General features: G+C 32.7%; 1 non-coding gene across 1 annotated transcript; it reads right to left on the minus strand.

Annotated features, from left to right (window-relative positions):
- Positions 1–24098: 24098 nt before the first annotated feature.
- LOC120363844 (small nucleolar RNA U13) lies at positions 24099–24197 on the minus strand. Its single transcript, XR_005579275.1, has one exon. It is a non-coding gene; the product is annotated as a small nucleolar RNA U13 (small nucleolar RNA).
- Positions 24198–24696: the final 499 nt, after the last annotated feature.

The following is a 24696-nucleotide window of genomic DNA, read 5'->3' on the forward strand; positions in this document are numbered from 1 at the left end:
GTTCTTGTGTCAGTTTGCTGAGAATGATGGTTTCCAGATTCATCGAAGTTCCTGCAAAGGACACAAACTCATTGTTTTTTTGGCTGCATAGTATTCCATGGTGTATATGTGCCACATTTTCTTTATGCAGTCTATAATTGATGGGCATTTGGGTTCGTTCCAAGTCTTTGCTATTGTAAACAGTGCCTCAATAAACATACCTGTCCATGTGTCTTTATAATAGAATGATTTATAATCCTTTGGGTATTTACCCAGTAATGGGATTTCTGGGTCAAATGATATTTCTATTTCTACATCCTTGAGGATTCGCCACACTGTCTTCCACAATGGTTGTACCAATTTATACTCCCACCAACAGTGTAAAAGCATTCCTGTTTCTCATCCTCTCCAGCATCTGTTGTCTCCAGATTTTTTAAAAATTGCCTTTCTAAGGAGTGTGAGATGTTATCTCAATGTGGTTTTGATTTGCATTTCTCTAATTACCAGTTATAATGAGCATTTTTTCATATGTTTTTTGGTCACGTAAATGTCTTCTTTTGAAAGTGTCTGTTTATATCCTTCACCCACATTTGAATGGGTTTGTTTTTTTCTTGTATATTTGTTTAAGTTCTTTGCAGAGTCTAGATGTTAGCCCTTTGTCAGATGGGTAGATTGCAAAAATTTTTTCCATTCTGTTGTTTGCTCGATCACTCTAATGATAGTTTATTTGCTGTGCAGAAGCTTTTAAGTTTAATTAGATCCCATTTGACTGTATTTGCCATTGCTTTTGGTATTTTAGTCATGAAGTCCTTGCCTATGTCCTGAATAGTATTGCCTAGGATTTCTTCTAGGGATTTTACAGTGTTAGGTCTTATGTTTAAATCTTTAACCCATCTGGAGTTAATTTTTGATTAAGATGTAAGAAAGGGGTCCAGTTTCAACTTTCCACACAGGGCTAGCCAGTTTTCCCAATACCATTTATTAAGCAGGAAATCCTTTCCCCATTGCTTGTTTTTGTCCACTTTGTCAAAGAGCACATTGTTGTAGGTGTGTACCCTTACTTCTGAGCCCTCTGTTCTGTTCCATTGGTCCATATCTCTTGTTTTGGTACTACTACCATGCTTTGACTACTGTAGCCTTATAGTATAGTTTGAAGTCAGGTAGCATGAAGCCTCAAGCTGTGTTGTTTTTGCTTAGGATTGTTTTGGCTATGTGGGCTTTCTTTTGGTTCCATATGAAGTTTCAGGTGTTTTTTTTCCCCCAGTTTTGTGAAGAAGGTCAATGGTAGTTTGATGGGGACAGCACTATGTAAATTACTTTGGGCAGTATGGCTATCTTTGTGATGCTGATTATTCTTAACCATGAGCATGGAAGGTTTTTCCACCTGTTTGTGTCCTCCCTTATCTCCTTGAGCAACGATGTGCAGTTCTCCTTGAAAAGGTCCTTCATGTCCCTTGTTAGTTATATTCCTAGGAATTTATTCTCTTTGTAGCAATTGTAAATGGGAGTTCACTCATGATTTGGCTTTCTGTTTGTCTGTTACTGGTGTATAAGAATGCTTGTGATTTTTGCACATTAATTTTGTATACTGAGGCTGAAGTTGCTTGACATCTCAAGGGGATTTTGGGCTGAGATGACGGGGTCTTCTAAATCTACAATCATGTCATCTGCAAAGAGAGACAATATCACATCCTCTTTTCCTCAGTGAATATTTTTCTTTTTCTTGCCCAATTGCTCTGGCTAGAACTTTTAATACTGTGTTGAATAGGAGTGGTGAGAGAGGGCACTGTTGTCTAGTGCCAGTTTTCAAAGGGAATACTTCCAGTTTTTGCCCATTCAGAATGATATTGGCTATGGGTTTGTCATAAATAGCTTTTATTATTTTGAAATACGTTCCATCGATACTTAGTTTATTGAGAGTTTTTAGCATAAAAGGCTACTGAATTTTGTTGTAGGCCTTCTCTGCATCTATTGAGATAATCGTGTGGTTTTTGTATTTGGTTCTGTTTATGTGATGAATAACGTTCATAGATTTGCATATGCTGAACCAGCCTTGCATCCCCAGGATAGAGCTGACGTGATCATGATGGATAAGCTTTTTGATGTGCTGTTGGATTTGGCTTGCCAGTATTTTATTGAAGATTTTCACATCAATGTTCATCATCGACATTGGCCTGAAATTTTGTTTTTTGTTGTGCCTCTGCCAGGTTTTAGAATCAGATAATGTTGGTGTCATAAAATGAGTGGGTAAAATTCCCTCTTTCATTTTGTTTAGCAAGGTTTCAGAAGGAATGGTGCCAGCTCCTCTTTGTACATCTGGTGGAATTTGGCTGTGAACTCATCTGATCCTGGACGTCTTTTGGTTGCTGCATCAACTTCAGCTTTGTTATTGGTCTATTCAGGTATTTAACTTCTTCCAGGTTTAGTCTTGGAAGAGTTTAAGTGTCCAGGAATGTATCCATTTCTTCTAGATTTACTGGTTCATATGCATAGAGGTGTTTTCAGTAATTTCTGATGGTAGTTTGCATTTCTGTGGAATTGGTGGTGATATTCCCTTTATCATTTTTATTGTGTCTATTCAATTATTCTCTCTCTCTTTTTTTATTAGTGTGGCTAGTGGTCTATCTATTTTGTTGATCTTTTCAAAAAACCAGCTCCTTGATTTATTGATTTTTTGAAGGCTTTTTTGTGTCTCTATCTCCTTCAATTTTGCTTTGATCTTAGTTATTTCTTGTCTTCTGCTAGCTTTTGAATTTGTTTGTTCTTGCTCCTCTTAATTGTGATGGTAGGGTGTCGATGTTAGATCTTTCCTCACTTCTCACGTGGGCATTTAGTGCTATAAATTTCCTTTTAGACAATGCTTTAAATATGTCCAAGAGATTTTGTGTCTTCATTCTCATTGGTATGGAAGAACATCTTTATTTTTGCCTTCATTTCATTATTTATTCAGTGGTCATTCAGGATCAGGTTGTTCAGTTTCCATGTAGTTGTGTGGGTCTGAGTGAGTGTCTTAATCCTGAGTTCTAATTGGACTGCACTGTGGTCTGAGACACTGGTTGCTATGATTACTATTTATTATTTTGCTTTTGCTGAGGATTGATTTACTTTCAATTATGTAGTCAATTTTAAAGTAAGTGAGATGCAGTGCTGAGAAGAATGTATATTCTGTGGATTAGGGTTGGAAAGTTCTGTAAATGTCTACCAGGTTTGCTTGGTCCAGATCTGAGTTCAAGTCCTGGATATCCTTGCTAATTTTCTGGCTTGTTGATCTGTCTAATATTGACAGTGGAGTCCCACTATTTTTCTGTGGGAGTCTAAGTCTCTTTTTAGATGATTAAGAACTTGCTTTATGTATCTGGGTGTTCCTGTATTGGGTGCATCTATATTTAGAATAGTTAGCTCTTCTTGTTACATGGATCCCTTTACCATTATGTAATGACTTTCTTTGTCTCTTTTCATCTTTGTTGATTTAAACTCTATTTTACCAAACTAGAATTGCAACCTCTACTTTATTTTGCTCTCCATTTGCTTGGTAAATCTTCCTTCATCCCTTTATTTGGTTCTATATGTGCCTTTGCACATGACATGGGTCTCCTGAATATAGCACACCAATGGGTCTTGACTTTTTATACAATTTGCCAATCTGTGTCTCCTGATTGGGGGATTTAGGTGATTTACATTTAAGATTAATGTTATATGTGAATTTGATCCTGCCATTTTGATACTAGCTGGTTGTTGTGCTGTTAGTTGATGCAGTTTCTTCATTGTGTCAGTGATCTTTACCATTTGGTACATTTTTGCAGTGGCTGGTACTGGTTGTTCCTTTCCATGTTTAGTGCTTCCTTCAGGAGCTCTTGCAAGGCTGGCCTGGTGGTGATGCAATCTCTTAGCAATTGCTTGTCCAAGAAGGATTTTATTTTTCCTTTGCTTATGAAGTTTAGTTTGGCTGGATATGAAATTCCAGGTTGAAAGTTCTTTTCTCTAAGGATGTTGAATATTGGTCCCCACTCTCTTCTGGCTTGTAGGGTTTCTGTGTGGTGATCCTGCATGGGCTTCCCTTTGTGGGTAACTCGACTTTCTCTCTAGCTGTTTGTAGCATTTTTTTCTTCATTTCAACACTGGTGAATCTGACAATTACGTGTCTTGGAGGTCTTACTGAGGAATAGCTTTGGGTTTTCTCTGTATTTCCTGGATTTCAATGTCGGCCTGCATTGCTAGGTTGGGGATGTTCTCCTGAATAATTTCCTAAAGAGTGTTTTCCAGCTTGGATTCATTCTCCCCATTACCTTCGGGTACACTGTTCAAGCATAGAATAGATCCTTTTACATAATCCCGTAATTGTTCGAGGCTTTGTTCATTTCTTTTCACTATTTTTTCTCTAATCTTGCCTTCTTGTTTTATTTCATTGAGTGGATTTTCAGTCTCTGATATCCTTTCTTCTGCTTGATTGATTCGACTATTGAAACTTACGTATGCTTAGTGAAGTTCTTGTGCTGTGTTTTTCAACTCCATCAAATTGTTTATGTTCTTCTCTAAGCTGGTTATTCTAGTTAGCATTTCATCTAACATTTTTTCAAGGTTTATAGTTTCTTTGCATTGGGTTAGAATATGCTCCCTTAGCTCAGAGAAGTTTGTTATGACCCACCTTCTTAGGCCTACTTCTGTCAAATCATGAAACTCGTTCTTCATCTACTTTTGCTCCCTTGCTGGTGAGGAGTTGTGATCCCTTGGAGGAGAAAAGGTGTTCTAGTTTCTTGTGATTTCAGCCTTTTTGTGCTTGTTTCTTCCCATCTTTGTGGATTTATCTACCGTTGGTCTTTGAAATTGGTGACTTTCAGATGTGGTCTCTTAGTGGACGTCCTTTCTGTTGATGTAGAAGCTATTTGTTTCTGTTTTTAGTTTTCCTTCTAACAGGTCCCTCTGCTGCAGGACTGCTGGAGGTCTACTCCAGACCCTGCTTGCCTGGGAATTACACACATGGCTCTGCAGAATAGCAAGGATTGCTGCCTGTTCCTTCCTCTGGTAGCTTCATCCCAGAAGGGTACCTACCAGATCCCAGCCACAGATCTCTTATATGAGGTGTCTCTGGATTTTGGGGGGTCAGGGAACTGATTGAGGAGTCATTCTGTCCCTTATCAGCACTCAAGTGATGTGCTGGGAGCTCCGTTGCTCCCTTCAGAACTGCCTGCTGGGCAGGGACTTTTAAGTCTGCTGAAGTGAAACTCACAACCACTCTTTTTCCCAGGTATTCTGTCCCAGAAAGGTGGGGCTTTATTTATAATTCCCTGAAGGGCTGCTGCATTTTTTCAGAGATGCCCTGCCAAGCAAGGAGGGATGTCACAGTCTGCCTTCGGAGGCCTTGCTGAGCTGCTGCAGGCTCCACCCAGCTGCTGTGTAAACTTCCTTGTGATTTTGTTTACACAGGTAAGGTTAGAACTGCCTCTGTAATGGCGGACACCCCTCCCCCAACCAAGCTCCACTGTCCCAGGTTGAGCTCAGACTGCTGTGCTTGCTGCAAAAAGCTCAAACCAGTCGGTCTCAGTTTGCTGGTCTTTGTGGGTTGGTATCCACTGAGCCAGATCATTTGGCTCCCTGCTTTCAGCCCCCTTTTATTCAGGGGAGTAGGCGTTTATGTTTTGCAGGTGTTCCAGGCACTGGCTAAAACAGCTGCCCAGTTTTGTGATAGAAACCCATGGCACTGACTAAAATGGCCACCGAGTTTTGTGCTAGAAACCTGTGGTGCAGTGTCAGCACTGGCAGGAATCTCCTGGCCTGTGGGCTGTAAAGATCTTGGGAGAAGTGCAGTATCTGAGCTGGAGTCCTGGAATTTCCGGAAAAGTCCCTGTTGTCCTCCCTTGGGCAGCAAGGGGACTCCTGTGGTGCCGTGCACTTCCAGGCTGAGGCAGTGCACCACCCTGCTTCCATTTGCCCTCCTTGGGCTGCACCCAACTGGCCGACCAGTTCCATTGAGATGAACCTGGTCCTTGGTTGGAAATGCAGAGATCACTCGCCTTCTGAATCGCTTTCCCTGTGAACTGCTCTCTGGAGCTGAGGGGTCCCCAACGTTTTGCAGGTAATTTTGAAAATTTTTCTTTTTCTTTTGTTCCTAGATAAAAAATGTCAAATATATTTTGTCTTTCATCACTAATAGAGCAGTTATGTAGCTTCCCCAATAGTACACATTCATGAGTATAAATTTAATGTAGATGTTTAATTATCAGCATATTTGTAACCAGAGGAACAATGACAAAGATTAATTTATCCAATAGTTAAATAGTCATAGTATCCAAACTCTAAGAATGATTATTTAACTGAGAATGAGAGAGTGAGTTTTCTGTTGGATGAATTCTTTTTCTTCATAATGAGAAAATTTTCCAAAATCCGGCCCTATAATCAAAAAAATATATTTTATTTCTACTGTATTATTTTGCAATATTGTCATAAGTAAAGATTTTAATGTGAACTTTTCATAAAAGCATATACAGCAAAAATTTACTTTTGTCTCCAAGATGATTTTAAATAAGTTTTCCTTGAATTGTATTTGCCTCAGTGGAAGGGATCTAATTTCAATTTTCTGTACTATTATACTGAATTAAGTCTTCCCATGAGAATGCAGCTGAGTAAAATTTTTATTTTAATAATTTTATTTTTCATATAAAATGTAAAATCTGGAAGAAAATTATGCTCATATTTGTGAGTTTGTTAGAAATCTTTTATTTTTATTAGTTTCTAATCATTTTAGGGCAGAAGTTATTTTTCTGCTTAGATTATAACATTAACATATTGATGATTAAAATATATCACATGTACATTAATGTGAGGCATGTTGTTTTTCCCATTAGAAAATCATTTCTGAGAAATCGAAGAATCATCTTTCACTTAATTCCTTATAAATTATCTCATAGTAATAGGCAATGTCTCAATTACTTTATTTTAACTAATGTTTGTGAAATATGCATTAATTTAAAATCTCAGTCAGAGCTAATGCTGAGTGCTTATACTGGTCATCTGAAAAATTCCATTAAAAGAAGAGATGAATAGGATTATCATGCAATCATCAGTTCTGGGCCTTGATATAATAATTTTATGTAGATGTTGCTGCTATATTAACAATTAATTTAAAGGGCTACAGAGTTACGTTCTGTTGGAGAATTTTGCAATAAGCCAAAGCAATCACTAAGAAAAATTAGAGAAGTTAGAAAACAAAACAAACCGAATACATGATTGGAAACCATATGGGAAATGTTGAGGGAAACAAATGCAGAAACCAATATCTTAGAAAGTCAGTGGGGAACCTTGAAAGGGTAAGCAGGCTCTCCATCGCCTGATTTTCTTCCTCAAGGCCTAGGTTGATTTTCAGTGCTAATCCCCTCAGAGGGTTGCTAAGAGACAAAGAATCAGCAGAAACACAGGTAATCTAAGTAACTAGAGATACCCCAAAATCAATTCTGTGGCAATCACAGCAACTAAGAGCTGGATATGAGAGTGGGATACCTATAAGAAGAAAGAGACATGGGAATAGGTCTGAAACTCATATAATGTTTCACCGTGAAGCTTTTGCCAGGGGAGGTTAAAAAGGCAGGAAGCAGCTGAAGGGCAGAGTAGAGTTGTAGAGATTCTTAACGCCAAGATGATGAAAATCAAAGTTCAAAACCTGAGAGAATACAGGTAAATACCACAGAATTCCGTGAGAAACCCTGAAAGGCAACAAAAAGAGTAGAGAGGTAAACCTGTAGGTAGGTTGACTCTTTTAAAAACTGTAAGCCAAGCTTTGAGTCGGCTCAGTCTTAGGCTGACAGAAAGTTCTGCAGGCATTCTATTAACCTCAGAGATGAGGATGAACTTCATTCAGAGTCACCACAATTTATTTTATTCAATTAATAACATTCAACTAATCAATATGTAATAGGTGTGTCAAAAAGAGGGATCAGTTAAAGAAAAACCACAATATACACATCTATTCATGACTCAGGTTTTGGATTTATAAAAGATGGTTTTTAAAAAATAGCTGTGCTTAATATATTAAAGTAAATGTGTGACAAATGGAAAATTTTACTAGATATCTTGAATCTAAAATGTATGAGAAAATAATCTAATGCAATTATAACATTTATAAAATAACTCAAGAAAAATTAAGAACTATATAATGCATATGATAGAAGACTGTAGAGAGCAAAAGAAGAAGCTACTTCATTATCTGTAGAAAGATAACACTGGGGCTGAGAATGCAGAGGGTAGACACAAGGGTAAATACAAAAGGAACAAAGAAAGTAAGCAGCATATGGGACATAAATCATAAATTTAATGTGTGATTTAAATCCCAGAGGAGGAGACAGAAAATGGAATAGAAACATCATTTGAAGAGAAAATGATGAGAATTTTGCAAAAGTAATAAAAGATATTGAGTTACAGATCAAGGACTTTAAGCCCAAAATCCATGAAGAAAAAACCAGCAACAAATACCACAACTAGTTACATCTTCATAAAACTTCTGAAAACTTAACAAAAAAAGAAAAATTAAAATAGATTAAGATTAACTTCAAAGAAGAAACAGTAAAAGACATAACTGACTTCACCACAAAAAAATCGAATTCAGAAAACAATACGGTAATATTTTTAAAGTGCTGAAAGACAGTAACTATTATTCTATAGTCCGTGGCAAATTACCCTTCAAGTGTAAATAACATCATTTGCAAACTAACATAAAACTAAATTAGGACATATTCTTTCTCCAAGAATATCCGCTCTAAAGAGATGGAAACAAATAAAAAAAAAATCTCAGTTGGAAAAAAGGTACTTAGGATAAAAAGTAGAGTAATCAAAGGTAACAGTGTGATAAACCTAAATAATGGTTGCATAAAATAATATATTCTCCTCTAGATTTTATAGATATGAAAATAACACTTATGATTATAACCCAAGAAGCAAAGATGAGCAGCACTTTGGGAGGCCGAGTTGGGTGGATGGTCAAGGCTGAGCTTGGGAGTTGGAGACCAGCCTGACCAACATGGAGAAACTCTGTCTCTACTAAAAATACAAATTTAGCAGAGTGTGGTGGCTGGCACATGCCTGTAATCCCCGCTACTGGAGAGGCTGAGGCAGGAGAATGGCTTGAACCCAGGAGGCAGATGTTGCGGTGAACCGAGATCACGCCATTGCACTCCACCTGGGCAACAAGAGTGAAACTCTGTCTCAAAAAAAAAAAAAAAAAAAAAGAAAGAAAAAAAAAAAAGGATTTTTACTACTGTCTTGAAGCTGAAAAATAGTAATTTTTATTACTAAAATATATAAATTATTGATCGTTAGTACTGATTTTCTGATAATACCAATGACAAATAAAGCATTGATGCATAATGTATTGCTTAAAATAACCTCTAAAATACTATTAAAATAAACAAGTAAACCATTATAAGAGAAAAGTAGACTAACTGAATATGTGAGTAAATCAAAATAACACCATAAAAAGACAAAAGGAGAACAAAAGTTAGAAAAGAAAATAAAAAACAAATAGTAACAATGTAGTTAGTTGTAACTGAGTTATCGTGAACCGGATTAAGTTTATATGGAGTGCAATGCTTAAATTATTAAGACTCAGAATTGTTTTATATGCACTTCTTACAAGAAGCCCATGATAAATACAGTTATATAAAAATTTTGAAAATGAAAGAATAGAAAGCATATACAAAGCAAACACTACTAAAGGAAATCTACTGTAACTACATTGATATCAGGCAAAATGGAATACAGAGAAAAAAGCATTAATTTGTCTTTCTTTAATGAGAACCTGCCCATTAAACATTTGATCGTAGGAAAACAGTAAACGAAGCTCATGCTGACCTACATACAGTAATATTGATTACGTAGTATTTATTTTTCCCTCCACCTCACTAATCTTTCATTAAAAATTCTGCCTTGTATATAAAATGTCTCCTTTTAAAATAAGATCCTTCTACTCATTAAAAAATACCTTATATATTCATATAATAAAATAAGTACATTAAGTAAGTATAAAATATCCTTGCTTCCTATTTTTCTTCATCTAAAATTAATTTTTCTTAAGAGCCAAACTTCTGCAAACCATATTCTATATGAATTATTTCATATCCTCACTTTCTATGCACTTTCAACCCACTCCAAAATGGGTTCAAGCCATTGGACAGTGCCTACTCATATCACAGTGCCCCTCAGCCACTAAATCCAGTGGACAGTATTTTGTCATCTTGATTTCCACTTACAGAGCATTCAAGATTGTTATGTATTATTTCTTAAAATCTTCATATTCTTTTCATGACACTAGTGTCTCTCTCCCTTTTTCTTACTGATTTTCTCCAGGCTGCTTTGTTAGCTCTTCATTTTTTTTACACAGCTAATAAACCAATCTTAGGTCATATCACTGCACATTTCATTCCTTTTTAATATATTTTTATTAAATGTGTATAATCATAAAGCCACATCTACTCATTGCTGTTTTGTCAATTGTGATTTTTGCCATGTATTTTAGGATTAAAGGTCAATTAATATATGTATAATTTAAGTCCCAGAAGACTAGAGAGTAAATGGAACAGAAACATCATTTGATGTTGTCTGCAGCGATAATACATATTAGAAAAATGTAAATATCCCCTTGCTTCAATTGCATAATATTAGATTGACATTACAGAAAAATTCTAACACAAATCTCAACATGAAAAACAATAATTCTCAGAAACAAAAGTATATGCATAAAAATCGAATCAAAACAAAAAGAAGTATCTGGTGAATAGAATAATAGGTTTCTATTTCATTAATTTATTCAACATATACATTTAAATATGTATTATGTACCAGAAATATTTCTGGGTAATGAATAAAATAAGCAAAGATTTCTGTTCTCATGTGTTAACTGAGAAGATACGGGAAAATTAAATCTGTTACTTATAGTAAAGTCTATGATTAAGTGAAGTATTTTTAAATAAAATGCAAATATGGAGTATATTATTATACACTAGAAGTAAGAAAGACCTACCTGGGTACAGATACTATAAAAGAAAAAAATATTTGCTATGTGATAATTAAAAAATTTAATTGCAAAAACTAGGTAGGGGTGTGTGTGTGTGTGTGTGTGTGTGTGTGTGTGTATGCATAATATGTAATAAAAGCATGCTTTCTACACACTATCATAAATTATAAATTAAAATTCACAGTTTATAGTTTTGGAAAAGGAAAAACCTACCTACAGTTTTATAACTTGATGAAAAATAAAGAAATGAGGAAACTATACGAACAGAGTTAATGAAAAAATATTTAAATAACATTTTAAAAAATTGCTCATATTAAGAAAACAGATATTAATATTCAGCTATGATATTTTTTCAATTTAGCAACATAACAAATTTACATAGCATATTTCATTGATAAATTGGTAGGGGAAGTGCTTATAATTATCCATTAGCATGAATTTTGTTCTATTATCCTTAATGTAGATAGATAATTATCCATTTTAATTACAATTAGCCATTATCCATCTACATTAAGAATAGCTGAACAAAATTCATTCAAATAATTTTCTCAAAACATATATCTTTTGACTTAGTAATATTATTTTCATGAATTTATAGATCAGAATCCTACACACATATACATGTATTAATTGGAGCATTATTTGCAATAATATAATTTTGAAAACTACTTACACATTTATCTACAAAATACTAGTTAAATAAATTACAATCCAGCCACATGACTGAACGTTAACATATAATTTATTATAGGAACAATAATATATGACCTTAAAATATATTCTTAAAATGTTTTGCAGGATTATTACAGAGAATTCACCATGTTTAATAATCAAGTTCTATTTAGAAAAATAGAAAGCTCTACAGAAGACTTTACTTTCTTATTATTATATAGACTCATCATAAATTATCCTTACATCAATCATAAAATTCAGAATATCTGTTCTTGCTTCTTACAACATAGTAAAATGCCACAGGTGGCTTGTACCTGCCCTCAGTCAATGACTAAAAATTCCACCAAATAGAGAAATAGGTATTTCTGAAATTTTTAACATGTTACAGTTCTGAAAACAGTCATTGGGAGTCACTGATGGTAATCTCATGATGCATGTGGGGGAACATGCCCAGAGCTGAGGAGGTCAGCATAATCTGCATGAAGGTTGCAGTTCCAAAGAAAAGAAGAAAAAAAAAAAAAAAAAAGAAAGAAAAGAAAAGAAAAGAAAAATCAAAAAAGAAATCAAGTGCAAACCCTAATTTTGTACTTCTTGATACTGTGAGATAATTTTTTTCTAACAGTATTAATAATTTTGACTTTGAGAATTCTGTTACTTGCAGTGGAACCAACTAAGGTGTTAATTTTGTAAAGATGTTCATTCCTTAATCAAAATTTTAAGAATATTTCACTTTGGGAACAAGGCAAGAGGGATAAGAAGTGGGAAAAAAAAACAGTGAAAAGCATGAAAGGAGTCATTTAAGGCTATTGTTATTGTCCTAGCCAAAGTATGTAATATGACAGCCTGGGTGAGAAAAAGCTTAGTAAATCAGAAATAGGAAACTAGAATTGGTATTCGTTTGGAAACCTGTCATAAAATATAGATAAATCAGGGAAACAAATAACAATTGTCATATATTATCAAATATTTTTACAGTTAATGTTCTCCATTTTGGGTTTTATAATTCTATTGTACTAAAATTTTATTACTAATAGTACTTAAATATAAATTGTAGTACTATACAATTAAAATGAAATACGATTTAGTTAGAGATGCTTAACTCAACATGTAATATTACATGCAGTTAGCAAAAATGTAATACAAAACTATAGGTCATGATAAATTATTCAAGTTGTGATCCTATATGCAAATCCATGAATATGAAACTGAATTCTGTAAGCATGTCATGTAAGTTATAAAAAGATCAAGTGATATACAACCCTCAGAAGAAATAATACGTTAGAAAATTGGAAATACAAATATGTGAAAAATTTAGTCTTTAGTCTTGTTTTCAAACACTAATATAATTAAACATGAGGATACTTTACTTTTCACTTAATTTTAAGAAGAGATACAAATGACTATATACTTTGAAATGGGAGCCTTTCACTCTTCTCTTTCAAATGGTTGCTGAATCATAAGACACAGAAAAAAATGTAATGTTAATTTCAGAGATATGTTCTCTCATTATGATGCCTTAAAAGTTCACTTACTACATTTAGTTTGTCATTTTAATAAAAGTATCAAAGTCTTACATATTCATTGGCTTTCTCTTCAAATAAAGATGTGGACTTAAGCAAGTTAAAGTCAAGTGACCAATTTAAATTGACAATTTATAACCTTTATCCATTAACGTGTTTTTATCTGAATTATTTGTAGTGTCAAGGTTAAATAAAATATACAGACTAATTTCTAAATTTAAAATGCTTATCTGGGGAGCAAGAATTCTAATTAGGGCATACACCTAATTTTGGTGTTCAGAGGTTTGAAGAACAAAGGGAAGGTTGAGAGTTCTTTTCTTTCCCTTTCTCTCTCTCTCTCTCTCTCTCTCTCTTTTTCTCCCGACAATGATTTTATTGTCATAGGTGGGGAATAAATTATTAGTCTTTTTTTGACATCCCCCAAAGTAGAAATGGCGAGTGTCCGGTAACTCCAAACAATAGATCAATCCTCCTGATTAACTCAGTGGGTTTTGCACTTCTGTGCACTTGTTTCTTTTGAATGTCTTAACTGAAATTTCCATTGCCACACATTTTATAATTCATGGTGTGCATCTGAGATTTTTCCTTTGCATGGTGGATAAACAGAACAGAAATCAGTACGACTTTGTTCCTTCTTGATCATGGGAGTTTCTGAGTGTTGGCTGCAGGCAGAATCATTTCCTGAAGAAAGTGTGATCCTTCCTTTAGGTGTTCCTCAAATAATCTTAGTGGAGGGAGGTTAAGAATTTATGTAGCAGGAGTCTTGGTTAGTTCCTTAAATTTCATAAGAAGATGCCAGCCTTCTTGATGATGGGTTGACAGATTTTTAAAGTACATAATTTTTTTCTCTCCTTCAGAAAAAAAAAGAACAATTGCACTCCATCCTATCCCGTTTTCTGGACAGTACTTGCTAAAAGTTCACTTAGGAGAAATTTTACACATAAAGAATTCCCAAGAGATATGCAGTCTATTCATACCAAGGGAAATGTTACTTGTTCTTTTGAAATAAATTTATTTCACACTAGGGAAGCTTTTGGGGGTCGGCAAGCTGATTGGTGAATGATGGTGCAGGCTACTAAGGAAAACTGGTCTTAGGGTTACCGCTGTCCATTTCAGCAGTGAGCTTGTGGAAAATCAAGTTTCGAGCAGGTGCTATATGCCCCAGCTGCTTTTTTCTCCTGGCTGCACAACCCAGATTTAGTTGGGTATGACATGAATGACCTAATTTGTATAATTAACTGTCATAGTATCAAGTAGAAGAGTGATAAAGCCAGGAACCATTTATAGCATTTATTACCTAAGCACCAATCATTATTAGGATGGCTGAAATTATTGGTCTAAATTAATAACAAGTTGAGCAGAAGTCATTGTTTACTGTTGATATGATAATGAATTTGATAATTTCAGTAATTTTTCTGAAATTGTTAAAAATATTGTATTTATTAGCAGGAAATTGTTTCAAATATTTATATCTAATAACAAATAATATAATAGGTAGGACACAAAGGATTTTTAGTTCGGTGAAACCACCCTGTATGCTATCATGGTGGATACATATCATTTTACACTTTCCTAAACCCAAAGATTGTACAACACCATGAGTAAAAATATAAAGTATGAACTTACAGTGACAACAATGTCTCAGTTTAGGTTAATCGGTTGCAACAAATGTACCACCCTGGTGGGGGATGTCAATAGCCTTGGAGTTTGTCATGTGTCCAGACAGAGAGTGTAAGGGAAATCTCTAAGCTTGCTGCTCAGTTTTGCTGTAAACCTTAATTTCCAAAAAAATAAAGTTTATTATGAACGTTAATATTATTAATAAACTTCTAGTAGCATCAACATAGCATTACATGTTAAATGCTAAAATGACAAATTATTTTAAACAAAATATTTTATTTTGCAAATATTTTCTTTAGGTAAATTGAATGAAAATCGAGAATCCTATTTCAGATTAATTAACTTTTTCTAAAATAAAAACAAAACAAAAAAAAAACACATAACAATTAGGAACAGAAGAATAGTAATGCTGAAAGAATGAAAGCAAGCTCTGACATCAAAAACTGAATCTATGAATAATAAGTGAGTTTTATTTTGGGTTTCTTTTAAGTGAGCTGATGACTTCAAATAGGTACTTATACTTTTGTAATTGGATATATTTAAAAATTTTACACTCACTCCTTAGAGCAATGAAAGTATTACTGTAATAAAGAAGATGAGATACATTATTTTACAAACTGCCACAAAGTTAATAAATACTAATGTACTCCTCAAACCCAGATTCAGTTGGCTGCCCAGTTATATGCACTCTAATTCACATATTTATTGGCAAAGGGTGTATCTGACAAAGAGAATCATTTATTTAATAAATATTTACAGAGGACGCACTGTAAGCCAGAGAACACAATGTGTTCTGGAAATATATTAAAATCAAAAAGTAAAGGCACATATGATCTTATTCTCATCAGTTTTAGACTGCTTGTCCTGGTTCAAAGTTGCCCAGTGATGTTATATTATAACTCAGATATTTTTCCTGTGATCAAAACCTACTTTGTACTTCAGTTGTGTTCTAGACCCTGGGCTCAGCAACATTTTGATCATAAACTTTCTGCTGAAACTGTTAACACTACAGTTAATGCCCTGCTAGCTTTCACTCATCCTGACTTCCATGCTTGGACATTCCATATATACTTGATTTCATAGTTAACACACATCCTGAAGGGCTGGTTTTTATTTCCTTCAAATTATAAAAAAATGGCTTTATATATACAAATGACAAAATGTATTTGACATAAATTAATATATTTATATTCTATTAATTGTAAATATATTAGATATGGATATATTTAAACTATGTTAATTCATATTAAATTAACCATTGATTTATAAAATATTATATACTTAAATGTAAATATATATTTGAATATTATAACTTAATTCACTTTATTTTGAGGGATGTCTCATCACAATTTTATCAGTTCTCTATTTTTGGCTTTTTTGTTGCTGTTGTACAACCAACTTAATGTACCCACGTGATATTTCTCTTACTATCAGTAAGTGGGTCGGGTTTCTGGCACCTGGCTCTTTGCATGAACTAGCAATGTTTCCTAGAGCTTTCCTGTGTATGGCTATCACACTAACATCTTTTTTTATTACACCCAATGCAGAACATCCTTCTGAGTTAAGTTGTGATGGAATTAAAGAAAGAGATTAAGCCTTGAATTATCACGAGTGTAGTCGGCATTGCTTCATTATGGAACTTATCAATCACCTTTCCTAATAAAATGGAAACAAGTGAAATTCAGGGGTTTAGAGTAGGACATAGAGACAATTTCAAGCTGTCATTAACTAGCTGTGTAATACTGAGAATTTTAACTATTAACAGGTTTAATTTTCTCATACATAAATGGGAATAATTATACCTACCACATATTATTCTAATAAGGAAAAAATTAAGCAGTATGTTTAATATGTTTGACGTAGTCACTGGAACTAAAATAATAGTCGAATTTCTCCATTTCTTATGCTACTATTTCTCTCACATAAGGTTAATATTCACATATATAAAAACATTTCCAAAAGGAGAGGATGGTAGACCAAAAAAAGACACAAAAATGGCTTACCAATAAGTAATCATTTAATGAAACAAAATGAATAAAGCCATATGAATAAGCTCATCATTTTTTATAATAACCCTGAAAATGGAAACAACACTGACTTAACATTTTTCCTCTATAAGACTGGAAAAACAAAAATGTTTGGAAACATGCTTCACTGATAGGCCATTGGGAAATCTTGCCACCTTATACATTTCTTGTAAGAATTAAATTATGAATAGTATAAACCTATACAGGGGAATTGGTAACATCTGCCAAAATTACATGCATTACCATGTGATCCACAAAAGTCAGCTCTAGGTCTCTGTCCCAAAGAAATATTAGAATGTAAATGAAGAGTCTATTCATGGAAATCTTGAATATTTATGTCTCCATAAAACAAAGTTAAATGCCAAACCAATCCCCAACCATTGATATCTCTAGAAAACAATGAAAGAAATATTTGTGCTTAGTTGGTTGCATAATCACATAGACAGAAAGTACTATAACTGATTTTAAAATACAGTAATTTGGCAGCATACATCTAGTGGTATATGCAATAATGTAAAAAGAGTTACAAAATATCTTAATTTTAATAATATTAATAGTAGCAATAATATTAACATTGATATTCTGGGTCTTTTTTGCTGATTTTTGGGGGATACAGCAAAAGAATAATTGTATCTCTATTTTATACAAAAATAATGTATTCACACAATAAAAATTAATTATTTTTATTTCTTACATGACTATATGTCTCCAACAGAAGACATTTTTTATTCATCAAATTTTAGGAAAATCAATAATACAAACCTAATTCTTTCATCATATGGAAATTAAAAAGTGCTTTCTTTGTTTTATTCATTTTAACATGGGTGAGAAATTGGCATAAATTTTATATTACAATACATACAGACAGTTGTCAAGACCATTTAATATTCAAATTCTTTAAATAAGTAAACTAGCCTCCACAACTTATTACACTGAAAGTTGCATGCCAAAATATTAGTCTACATTTTTAAATAAAGAAGCTTACACAAAATAAGCCAAGCCCATGTCTGAAAAATAAAACTTTAAAAAACATATGTCTTCATTTTATAAACAAAATATAATAGTTTCATTACAATTTGAGAATGAAATCTGTATAATCCAAAACAATATTAATCCTAAGTAACTGACATTTCAAAATAATGATTCATATCAGGAAATACTGGATGATAAAACGTAGTTTTATTTCTCCAAGCTAAGTTTGTATATCTAATTTAGAAAAGGTTTAGTATACATATTCACACATTTAAAGCGCAAGAACTTTCCTATATTAGCTCATCAGTTCTGTTTTAGTACAGAAACCACAGCATTTATGAGTAACAAATGGGTTGCTCAGATCTTAGAAAAGATTGCACACACACACACACACACACACACACACACACACACACACAGACCCATGAATTATTTTTAAAAACTCCCAACCTTTGCTGCATTTTCAAATCTAGCACATTTGGATTTGTCATTTGACTATAAGTAATGGAAGGTACATTAAGGCTATTTCTATATGGTAAAAAATGTCAGCTAAGAATGATTTCAAAGACTTAAATTTCACATGTTCTAGGAAATTGCTTATATAACAATCAGCCATTTGAAGTCATAAAAATTCTCTGAAATCACCAGAAAATTGTGTCTTAGGTGGCATATTCACGTATTCCAGATCTGCTGTTAACATTTTAGGGGCAGTTTCCCATTTTACTCGTTAGTGTTATTTTTTGAAAGTCTCACTTATTTTTCAAAATTGTGGATGTACACTAACTACTTGAGTGTTTTTACTTTGTATTATTGTGATAAAATGCTCTTTTATTTCTTTTTCTGCCCCAATTACTATTTTATATCACATAATACTCCAGATATAATTGGTATAATACTCCCAATACTAGCAAATACTTAAAAGTTTTAATTTCAACATAGTTTTGTAAGAAAATGATCACTATTATAATTTATGTTTCTCTGTCCCTAGAACATAATAGAAAACCTTCTATAAATACTAACTCAATAGGTATATGTTGTATACATGAAGAAACATATACAACAATTTCATTGACTAAACTGAGACACTATTGAGACATGTAAAATGCATCCTGTGGTCCTAGAGTAAATGTATTTTTCTCTACAGACCAACTAACAACACTTGAAGCTTTAATATTTGATCATTGCAATTTATTAATTTTAAAAATTATTTTGACTGGCCATTATGTGAGCAACAAAATTATCAAATGGTTCATAAAAATAAGAAATTATATTGATAGTTCTTGTAACTATTCTGAATGCCTAAAATTAATTTCTAAAAAACTATGCAATCACATTAACCTGAGTCTATAGAGTTAAATTAAAAACCTAAAAATGTATCACATAAATAACATATATAATCATCAAAGTCTCTAATTAACACAATTTGTGTTATTCTTAAACACAATTATTTACATGGTTAAATAAATATTGTATTCTGTTTATGATACATTTTAAATATTCAAAGTGAATGTTTTGTTTCTATGAGAAAAAATTTTAATTATTTTGATAAATAATTTTCAGAAATAAATATTTTATGTAATCTTATATAAAAATGTAGAAAAGCAGTTTAAATGTGAATATTATATTGAATAAAATAACATTATAATTCTGGTTAAGATACCTCTTGTTATGTAACATTAACTATTCTGAATAACTTACACACATTAAATGATTTCATTTCCATTGATACTCTAGAAGAGTTATTAATGCTTATTTTGCAGAATAGAAAACTATAAAGGCCCAGAGTACTATGTAGGTAATCACCAACTCCTGTAACTGGCTAATGTCCCTTAATTTGAGCAAAATATGGTAATAGCAACAGAAGAGGGTAGAAATAGATTCTTGATACTTGTCATTTTCTTGTTCCTTTCAGTTCATTTGAATCAGTTGAGAGAAATATTTGTGCTCAGATATTTTTTTTCCATCAATATCTTCTCATCTTTATTGAATGAGATATCAAATTTTATGTTACCGAGAAGTTTTAATCCTTTAATAAGCAAGCATTCTACATTATTCTTAAAATGACAAAAGAAAAAAAATAAGCTTGTATTTATTTTAAATTATCTCATTTATTTGTTTAATCACTATAGTTATATTAATAAAAAGTGTATTTTTATAGCTAAGAAAATATTTCCCTAATTTTAAAATATATTTTGTTACTTAGCACATCAAATCATTTAGTAATAAAAAGAGAAATACTAATATTTTACTGTGATTTGAGTCTGTTAAATGTAAAACTTTCTTTCTCACCAAAATACTATGTGATACATCCCACTCTTATCCCCTAAGGGGCTATGACTACTGGCAGTCAATCTTTATAAGGTTATATAAATACGAGTATTAAATATTTTCACACCAACCCACCTAAGTTGGATATAATACATTTTTATTAAGAAATATTTTAGTGAATGTGGCAACCATAGCAAAATCATCATACACAAACACACACACAGGCAAACTCTCTCTGGAGAAACCGGCATTTTCACAAGAGTCGTACACTAAATTGTTCCTTAACTGGTCTTTATCCTTATACCCTCTCCTCAGTCTACTCTCAACACTGATCCTTTTCAAATCATCTTTGGGTTGTATCACTTCTCTGCTGACACCATTCAATGACTATTCATTTCATTGAGACATAATCACAGTTTTTACAAGGGTCTGCAAAGCACTAAATCACCTGCCCCCACAGGACCTTTGATTCTCCTGCCTTATCCTCCCTCCCTCACTTCAGTCCAGCCACACAGGCTTCCACACTAGCCATCAGGCATTCACTAGCTTCTGTCTGCCTGGAATGATCTTTCTCACAACATCTGTTCATGGCTGAATCCCTCAACATTGTTGTCAAAGTTTTGCTTCAATGAAACCTCTCTTAACCATTCATACCATCATCATTTTAAAACTGCTTTCTAACCCCCCCTGCAATCTTCCTTCCCCCGTTCTAATGTAGCATTTATGCCTTCATAACAAACTATAAAATCTAATTATTTATTGTCTTACTCTATCCCCCATTAGAATGTATGTTTCACAAGAAAATATTATCATAGTTTTCAAAATTTCATTTATATCTAGTTCTTTCACTCAATAAATTCTGATGAATGAATGAATGAATGGATAACAGGATTAAGGAGAGCTGGGGATACAGAGTGAATGGAGTCATTGTTAAACTGCTCCTCAACATTTTTAGTGAGGAAACAACTGATTGTTTTGTTTGTTTGTTTGTTTCACTTTGCCTTATGTAACCACAAAGATCAAACAGTACATTTGGGTTAAGGAATTTTCTATAAATATTTTTTAAATGTAAGTGAAGGCAGCAGAGACACATGCTCTTTCTAAATGACAAATTAGGCCCTTCTGTGCAACCATTACATTTTTCATATTGTATTTTCAATGTATGTTATACATTATGTAGTTTTTCTAAAAAAAGTCTGAATTACATGATTGTTAATATAGTTGTTATGAGGCTTAGTTTATATTCTGTTGCATAGTAATTAAATGTGTATGTGCATTAAATGAAAATAATATTTTTATATGTAAAATTCTGACTTAATTTTGAAACAATATGCAAATAAGCATGCATGATTATGCCTTCCAAAGCACAATAACAGAACCACACAATACCTCTGTAAAATATAGGACTATGAAATTACGGGAGCATATCATCTTTATTTTTCTATGGCCGACATCCATCATGATGTTAGTACATAATTTTGAGGCATATATGAGGAAATATATTGAACCATTATGTTTTTAAAGAGATAAGGTAAAACTAACCTGTCTATATAAATTGCTGTATAGAGACAGGAAAACAAGACAATGTAAAAAATAAAACTATTCAATAGGTTTTATTAATTGTTCCTTTTGGAATGGTACAATAGCTCAGATACTACCTATCAATGGATATAGTAACTTGACAATGCATGGTATATAAATGTACTGAATTAAAAAATAAATAATAATAATATTCTATACAAAAACACACCAGACAGACTTCTCTTGATCTTAGAGAGCTATTTTTTAACTGATTTAATCTTAATTTTATTTTGGAAGAAGTATAGATGGAAGCTGTAGTTAGGTGTATAAATACACAAAGCTATATATACGTAGATAAATACGAGGCAGATGGTTAAATTTTATAGAGTTGTTTAATAATTATAAACAACATTTATAGTTTTGTTTACATAAAATGCAACCCAACTTATTAGGGGAGTTTCAGAAGAAAGAGTTCTAAGTTGGAAACAGGATTGGAATAATTATTTTGCTTCAGGGCTATATCTGAGGCATGATTTACTCTAATTTTTAAAAATCCAGCATTCACAGTGCTCTGGCCGCACAAAAATTTAAAAATCAAAAATGAAAATAAAAACCTGGGATAATGAGACACAATTTACAAGTAAGCTCAAGAGCTTTTGTTTTTTTCACATTTCAGAAAATAGTATGAGCTATTGAATTATGCGATATTTGAAAGGGTAGAATAAAAATATTGAAAATATCGATTTGCCTCAAATTTGGCAAATGTTTAAAACTAATATCATACAACAAAAATCTGAGTAATTAGGTAACCTCATGTAGCTACTTAGTAGAGTATAAAGTATCTCTGATTAGATGGTAGATTTATTTTTCATTTTTTTTAATCATAGGAGACAAACTTATCTAAGGTTTTCTGTGTCTTATTTTTACAGTATCAACTCTGAGACTTCAATAGTTCTAATTTTTTTCTGTTACTTCTTTTTTTTACTTCTTGATACATTCCCTATCATTGCCTTCCTGTTGCTACTGAGATTCTTTATCACTATTTCAAGATCTCCCTAGGATATTTCCTTTTAGAGCAGTACAGATTCTGCCGGTCAGTGTTCTCTTTAATTTGCAACCTCTGAGAGAGTCATAAAAACTGCTAATTAAAAGCAATTGAAAATAGTCTGACTCACAGATGCAGCTGGATTGAGCTGAGTGAGAGGATAGCTTAGATAATCGTTTGCTAACATCTTAATTTACTTTTAATGAAGAAAGTAAAATCGTATGTTTAATTTACATTTGTTTTTCCCTTTAATTATTTGTTATATAAAATTTTCACTATTTTAGAACTAAACCTTGTAGAGTTATATAAAAAGTTATATGTTGTTTAATGTTACTACATTCTCCATTCCTACAATTATGAATTACTTTAATAAATACAGCTTCAGAATCTTCAAGGATCCAAATCCTTGCCTATTTTAAAAGCAGTAATAATGGCAAGTCCCGTAAAAATGTTAAAGAAATATAACTTTGAAGAGTACGGTTATTAATTTATCACATAATTGTCCCTCAAATAGAATATGAAAATGTTATAATTGAAACAAACGTGTTTTTATCCTCTATGCCTTCCTTTCCAGGGTAATTTTACACGCATACGATTTTAACTCTAAGTACCCATCAGGCAAATTTAAGTAACAGTTAAATTTGTACTGTGGACTAAAATATATATAACAAAATTATAAGAAGACGATCACACTGGCTAACTATATATTTTCAAAATATGAGCAATTTTAGGTTATATATAATGTTTTCATCTTGAATATTATGTGAATTCATATGGCACTTTTATAAGACATATTTGCAGAATTGATCTCATCTTATGATACTGATTTCCATGCTATTTTAGCTCTTAAACTTGTACAAATGGCTTTCAAATATCTGTGGATTATTATATAAAGAGAGCCTAACAAATTGGATTTTTAAAAATCTTGAAAGTGTGTTCAGTTTCACCTTGGAATTCTATACTGGGAATGCGTCTAGTGAAAATGTTATTGAGAAGGCTTAGTGGTTACCCAAATAGGTCAAATCATAAGGTCATATTTACCTTCATGAATTCATCATTATCTTAAATTTGGTACTGATGGCTTAGGATCTTGATTTCTTCAGTATCAGAGAGTGAACTGAAAATAAAGAAGCTAATTCATATTGACAAAATATGTAATGCATCAATGTAAAACACAGAATATCAACATATTACATATTAGCCTAAAATAAATGTATTTAAAGAATAAATAAAGAGCTGAATTGTCTATGAAACTATCAGACACATTTTCCCCTGAAAAAGTGGCATGCGAAACACAATTACCGAAATGATTTTTATTAAACAAATTATTAGTAATGGGAGTAACAGATCTTTAAAGAAAGGGTCTGTGTCATACTTACATGTTATGATTTAGATAGTTCAATTTTGTATCAATGTCATATTGGAGAATTATATGCCAGTGAAAAAAAATTACCAAAAACTTCTTTTTCTTCTCAGGTCGGGCCAGTAATGTGCTGATATGGTAACAAGGTTCAAGGGTAGCACATCTCACACACGTGCGTGAACACCCAGTCATTCATGTACTATAAAAAGATCAATCAAAAGTATTTTTAAAAATTAAAATAAGTTCTTTATTTTCAGGTTACTATGCTAGGGAAAATATAGCTTATAGCAATATTTCTGAAAACTTTTAAGAAGGCTCTGCTCATGCCTTCAGGCTTTTAGAGTCTAAAAAATTAGATCAAGAGGTTTATGTCCTCCCCAGGGCAAAAAGTTCTGGGGTATAGAGTTCTCTGAGAAATGATTTTAATTCTGCTACCACTGCATTTGTTTTACCAACTCAACTTTCTGACCTTGCAGTCAATTCGCCTGTATAGATTAGGTTATCCATATCCTTACTCTGGTATCACCCTCTTTTGAACTCTGAGTATTTCTGAGTGTAAGTAGGCAAGCATCCTGCTGATTTAGCATCCACACTTCATTATTGATATACCTACTCTGAATTTATATTTTACCTATATTTTGTTGTCTTCTCTGTACCAGTCTTTTCAGGCCCAGGGCACTCATTTGAAAACCACATTTAAAGTAGTCATG

The sequence above is a fragment of the Saimiri boliviensis genome, chromosome 3 (assembly GCF_048565385.1).
Source record: "Saimiri boliviensis isolate mSaiBol1 chromosome 3, mSaiBol1.pri, whole genome shotgun sequence".
NCBI lineage: Eukaryota > Metazoa > Chordata > Mammalia > Primates > Cebidae > Saimiri > Saimiri boliviensis.